Source organism: Pseudorca crassidens, chromosome 4 (assembly GCF_039906515.1).
Source record: "Pseudorca crassidens isolate mPseCra1 chromosome 4, mPseCra1.hap1, whole genome shotgun sequence".
In the NCBI taxonomy this organism is placed as follows: domain Eukaryota; kingdom Metazoa; phylum Chordata; class Mammalia; order Artiodactyla; family Delphinidae; genus Pseudorca; species Pseudorca crassidens.
Genome location: NC_090299.1, coordinates 38,968,739 through 38,974,738, shown reverse-complemented (window position 1 = coordinate 38,974,738; position 6,000 = coordinate 38,968,739). Strand labels below are relative to the sequence as shown.

The window sequence follows — 6,000 nt, the reverse complement described above, 5'->3', positions numbered from 1 at the left end:
CTTTTTTTTTTTTTTTACGTGTTTGCTGATCTGCCTTTGAGGGCGACTTGCTTTGGCTCGGCTAGGCAGGAAGCCCAGCTTCCCCAAGGAGATTCCAACTCCAGGCCCCTGGAAACCTTAAATCTGAAATTGAACTGAAGGCCGGTCTAGTTCTCACACAAAACTTCCCAGCCACAGGAACGCGGGGTAGGGGGCAGGGAGACCTGCTTAATTTCAGAGCTGACATTTGCAATCCTGGTGCACTAGCAAAGGCAGAGCTGAACGCTCTGCGCTCCCCTGGTGAACCGGCATCGGCTCGCGGACGCGAAACCGAAGCTGGAGGGCGTGTTCATGGCGACACGGAGCGCTTGGGAGCCGGCTGCTCGCGCTGATCCCGGCCCGGGGTGCCCAGCCACTGGCGTCCCGGTTGGGCTGCGGTGTGTGAGGATGGCTCACCCTACTTCCTGGGCGGCGCGGGGAGCACCGACGCCTAAAGAGGGCACCTGCCGGGAAGGAAACCGGCCGTGCTGACGCACGTGGGAGGAGTGCAGGTATCGGGGACCTTGCAAGGCTGGAAAGTGGAGGAAGAGATGGGCTCGGGGTTCGGACCTACCTTTACCTAGCAAGAGTGACGGAGTAGACAGGACTTCCCAGGTTTGCAGCGACGGCAGAGTCACCCAACCCACAACAGACCCCATCCTCCCGGTAGCGCTGGTCCCCTCCCCAAGCCCCCATCCCCACCCCCCAGCCTCCCGGGACTAAAACCCGAGGAACTGCCGTGTCAGGTGGGCGGGACTGACTCTTTCAATAGCTATCGGCGGGAGTCCTCAGCCCAGCCCCGCCGCCGCGAGCGCTAAGTAGCTAGCCGGTCACCGAGCGGACCCGACTCGGGGCAGCACCGGCGCGGGCCGGGCAGCAGTGGGCGCTCGCGATCCTCCTCTGCCCAACGCGCTCTCCCTCAGTGCCCGCCTCCTCCGTCCCCTCCTCCCTCTCCTGCCCCTCCTCCTGCCCCTCCCCTCCTCGGGTCTGATAACCTAGCCTCGCGCCTGCAAAGTCCCCGGCTCGCGGGCAGCCACGAACCTCCGCCACTGCCTGGTCTCAGTGGGTGCCTGCGCCCGTGCCTCACCCGCCTGCCCAGGTCGTCTCGAGGCTCGCTCCGCCGGCCGCCGGTGCTCCACGGCGCTGCCCATGGCCAAGCCCGAGAGCCGACTTCGGGCGCCAGACCTGCTGGAAGGTGGCGCGGCTCAGGTGAGTGACGAGCGCGCGAGGCGAGGGCCGTCAGTCTGGGGAGTGGCAAGACGAGGGGCCGTCGAGGTGCCCTGACCTGGCAGCCCGGACTTAGGGCAAGAGCAGAGCCCAAGGTGAGTTGAGGCTGGAGCAAGTGGAATGTACATTGGGGGAAAAAGGAAGGAGAGGCCAGAGGTTTTCCCATCCTCCTAACCTCCTGACTTGGTCCCTCAGCTGTGCAAGTCTTCAGGGACTGGTTTTTACAGGCAGGTATCCGGGTTTCTGATTTGGTGAATTGGATTCTTTTTTTTCCCTTACCTCCTAGCAGAGTCAGGAGGTTCGCTCCTGCCCGAGGCTTCTCTCTAGGACAGACCGTGAGGGATAGCAGGAGCTCAAAGCGCAGCGGAGCCCGGGTACCACTCTGGCTGAGAACTTGGGGCGCGGATACAGTCAGCAAAAAGTCAGTCTGTTGAGGGAGCATCCAGGGTGGGGAAACCTTGGTCTGGTTTGCTTTTGGAGCGGAGCAGAGATGGGGCATTTCCCGAGGGGCGGGGATGCTCGGGAGGAGAGAGATCGAGGCGACAGACAGTAAGTACCCTTTTCCCCTAATGCCAATTATGCACGGTTCTGATTTTTCGTGTTACTTTCTACTCTTTTTTTTTTTTCCCTGCATCTGTTTCTATTTCGAGCACCTTGGGTGGTGACGGCAGATGAAGGTGAGGGGAGGAGGGGCGCCAACCTGCGGTGGGAACGCGTAGAACCCGGCTCAGAACCAGGGGCACACTCACGGAGCCTGGTGTCTCCAGGTGCGCCCTCCGAGCCAGGCGGCCGACTGCGCGCTGCTCACCCTTCTGGCCCCTGCCTGTGCCGGGAGCCGGAGGGCCGCTTCCTGAGCCGGCAAAAAAAATGGGATGGAGAAGCGAGCGGGGGCGAGAGCTGGGATGCAGGGCGCGGGGTGTAAGGTGTGCTCTGCTCCGCGGACGTTTGCCGGCTTAGTGAGTCTTCCGTCTCATCCCCTCCGCCGGGCGGGAGTCCACGCTTCCTCGCACTCCCGGGCCCCTCTCTCGGGAGGGGATTTTATCCCTCTTCCTCCGCCCTCCACTTTGCAGGACCAGTTGTATCCGTTCCTTGTCTTGCGCGAGTCTCGCTCCTCCCCACAGCGTTGTCCGCCGGCTATTTTTATCCACTACTTGTACAGAGATGCTTTTGAGGGGATTCTAGGGAGGCGACTCCAAATCTACTGCCTTCTCGCTGCGCTCCCCGAAGCGGTCCCCTGCTAGCAGGGAGCAGCCAAGGGATGAGGATGGAGTGCGCCCACTTCTCCTTCTGCAGCCTGAGCTCTCGAAGCCCCGGCACCACCGGCTCGGCTGCTCCGCCCGCCGCTTGCTGCGGGAGCCGATCCCCGGAGAGTTCCTTAGGGCCCGGGCGCAGGTGCTTGACCGACTTTAGTGGCCACAGCCCTTTTACACGCAGGATCCTTTGGGTCCTACACGGGCGTTCTCGCCTTGCCTCAAAATCTTACCTTATTTTGTTGAAATGTAATTACCAACTTCCACTCAAGTGTTAATTTCAGGAATTTCATGTTTAAAAAAAAGAAAGGGAAGATAACCCAACTTCTGCCTCTCTGCATTTCTAAATGGGTTTCTAAAACCCAACGCCCCTCCTTTGGCGTTCGGAATTACTGTTGCCTTTTGCTTTCTCAGTAACGATTGGGTGCGATTCGAATAAGCGTGACCCAGTGAAATCTCAGGAGATGGACGCTTCTGCTACAAATCCCGCGTTACTCTTTGTGTTTCCAGTGCTTAGATTTTTTTCTTTTTTCCCTCCCATAGGACTGCACAAATAATATTGAAATGGACCATTGTGTTACATAAGGTTTCTCCAGCGCTAGGCAGGGAAAGATCAGCTTCCCAAGGAGCTTTTCAGGGCTTCAGTGGGTCCTTTCTAACTCTTTCAGCCGAGTTTGACTGGGATCAGCAACTTCGTGACTAAGCACTCTTAAGTCGAAGCAGTTAATTACGGAGGTAACATCCAGTGAAGATCCCTTATGGAGGCATCTTGAGCGGTGTTTCCCGGCTAGAGATCCAGGCTGAAGCTGCGGGCTGTTCAGGGCACCGTAGCTTTAAGATGGGAAATTCTTTGCTTGGGAAACTGGTGAGAAAGTGCTACCTTGAACTTGCAAAGGGCATCAGGAAAAACCCATGGTTCTCAGCTGTGTTGTGCTTTGTGTGAAATTTCAAGTCCTCCACTTTGTAGATTTTCAGGAACCCTTGGACTCCACAATATAATTGGGGATGCACTTTTGTTGTGAAAAGGAGAAATCCTCTTACTGGAAAAGTCTGGAGTGCTCCTTGAAGGGAAACACAAAGTGGAAGCTTTTCTTATCTTGAACTAAAATTTGATGGCGAATAGAAAGGGGCTAGGGAGGTGGACTGGCTGATGTAAAATTGCTTGGTGGGTAAACAGTGCCTTTCCCAGAACAGGGCATCTACCCAGGGTGGCCCATACCCACAGGGAGTACAGAGTCATTTTCTCTCTATTGAGGACAGTTTGGAGAGAGGGACAGTAAAAGGTAGTGATGTCCTGATGGAACTGAGCCTGTATTCAGGGTCACAGCTGAGAATCCAGGTTCCAGGGCATGCTTCTAAGCCAGGGTCCTTGTGTGAGAGACAGTCTTGGAGGAGTAAAGGCCTGTGTAAAGGAGTAGAGGCAACTTTGGGGAGTAGCAACTTTCTAACTGCTCTGTGGGAAATGCAGTAACTTTCCAGCTGGTGTTGGAAAAGATCTGGGTTTTTCCCCATCACTTTGATGTAAGTGTCTTCCTTCAACCTCACTAATGACCTAGTGCTTCTTAGCAAGGCCAACGTTTTCCAGTGGGGAATGGCAAGAGTGCTAGCTGAATTTGGAGCCAGCTTCTTGCCCCAGGACCCTAAGCAAATTATTTTTTAATCTCTGAGCCTCAGATTTTACCTCTGCAAAATAGAGACTGAAAGATTAAAAGTGAGAAATGTATGTGAAGAGCATTTGGGCAGTTCTCAAACACTGGTGAAAAATGTACAAGGTTACTTAATATGCTTTTCCTGCCAATTTCATTTGGTCTATTTTAATGCTAAATTTTATTATAGTTTGTGAATGTCTGTGTGAATTACATATGCTAAACTTTAAATGAGGGAGAGGATTCCATATAATGGACCAGTATCTCCTTGTGATTATGCCACCTGAAATTCACCAGCATCAGGGCTCCTGGCTTTTGAGAACTATTAGTTTCTTGTTTGTAGAACCAGAGTTAAATTTCTGAGTGTTTTTTGGTTTTTTTAGCTTAATGCATTTTGTATGTCTTCAGGAAATATATGTTTCAGGAAGGGCCCTTATATTGATTAACCAAAAAAGGAGGAACTTGCAGATGAGTATATCAGTTTCAGGAGATGACCTGGGTTTCCCTTGTCTACCTCTGTCATCAACATAAAGTGTCTCTCTATTGCATTTTGGTGTTCAAAAGTTGTCCTCAGGACCTAGCTAAGTGGCTAATGCATGCTGGATAAGTTTTTTGTTGTTGTTGTTTTTTGCGGTATGCGGGCCTCTCACTGTTGTGGCCTCTCCCGTTGTGGAGCAGAGGCTCCGGCTGCACGGGCTCAGCGGCCATGGCTCACGGGCCCAGCCGCTCCGCGGCATGGGGGATCTTCCCAGACCGGGGCGTGAACCCGTGTCCCCTGCATCGGCAGGCGGACTCTCAACCACTGCGCCACCAGGGAAGCCCTGGATAAGTATTTTTGAAGTGAGTGAATGAACGATTGAACTGAATCTTCGCAAGCAACCCCATGCTGTACACAGGCAGATGGCATCATTTCTGTTTTAAAGATTTGGAATCTGCTGATTAGAAAAGTTAATTAATTTTCTGAGGGTACAGAGGATTCCAGATTGGAGTTCAGGTCTGTCCTCATTCCATTCCTCTGTACTGCCTGTGTTGCCCTCCCTCTCCCATCACCACTTAAAATCTCCTCCTAATCCATAGTGGACTTCTGCATTTTGGAAGGTTCCCAGCAACCAAACACCCTTCTTATTCAGGGGGTACCACCCTCCCCTCATGGAGGGACCTTTCCATGGTGGGGTGGGGCTCTTCCTCTGTGTCCACATCTCCGGGCCTTGAACTGGGGCTCAGCTGGATGATCCCACCTGAGACTTGGAATCTCGAGGGACTAACTAAGGGACAAAAGGACAATTGAGCATTTATTTGTGACCGTGGGTCATGAATCAAGTGTTGTCAGCAGCAGCCTCAATGTCACAGGATGTCCCAGGGATGCCATTCCTATGTCATTATCCTGACGGTCCCTGGTGCCAGGTTCCCTCCATTCCTTTTCATTTCCAAGCCTGACTTTTCAGCTTCTCATTAATTCCTAGAGGTAACTCATAGTCTTCAAGTAAATTCTTTCTCTGTTTGATTTAGCCAGAATTGTAACCAGCTGATGCACAGCCGTTCACAGTTTGTCTTCAGGCCTGCCTCTGGCATGAAGCATTCTCAGCTTCCTCTACCCACAGGGAATTAAGCTCATAGCTTTTTCAGGCCTTTAGAATAATATTTACTGGGCCATAGTTTGTCGGTTGTTATGTGATACCACCAGAGTTCTAGAAAAATGAATATATTATTCTTCCAAGAAATAGCATAAACATAACGGAAATAGATCCCAGGGGACATCTTTTCTTTTCTTTCTTTCTTTTTTTTTTTTCATGTTACATGCTTTTTGGTAACTTTCCAGCAGGGGTCGCTCACTCAAATGCCTTCAGCAGCCAGGCAAG

At 52.7% G+C, this 6,000-nt stretch overlaps 1 protein-coding gene across 6 annotated transcripts in view; it reads left to right on the top strand.

The window, feature by feature from the left end:
* Positions 1-420: 420 nt before the first annotated feature.
* HS3ST1 (heparan sulfate-glucosamine 3-sulfotransferase 1) overlaps positions 421-6,000 on the top strand; it is a 63,160-nt gene continuing 57,580 nt past the window's right edge. The window contains exon 1 of one of the 6 annotated variants that reach the window (XM_067735523.1): positions 421-530. The gene's annotated coding sequence lies outside the window, so the exon portion shown is untranslated. The other 5 variants (XR_010942915.1, XM_067735522.1, XM_067735526.1 and 2 more) reach the window with 5 other exon arrangements.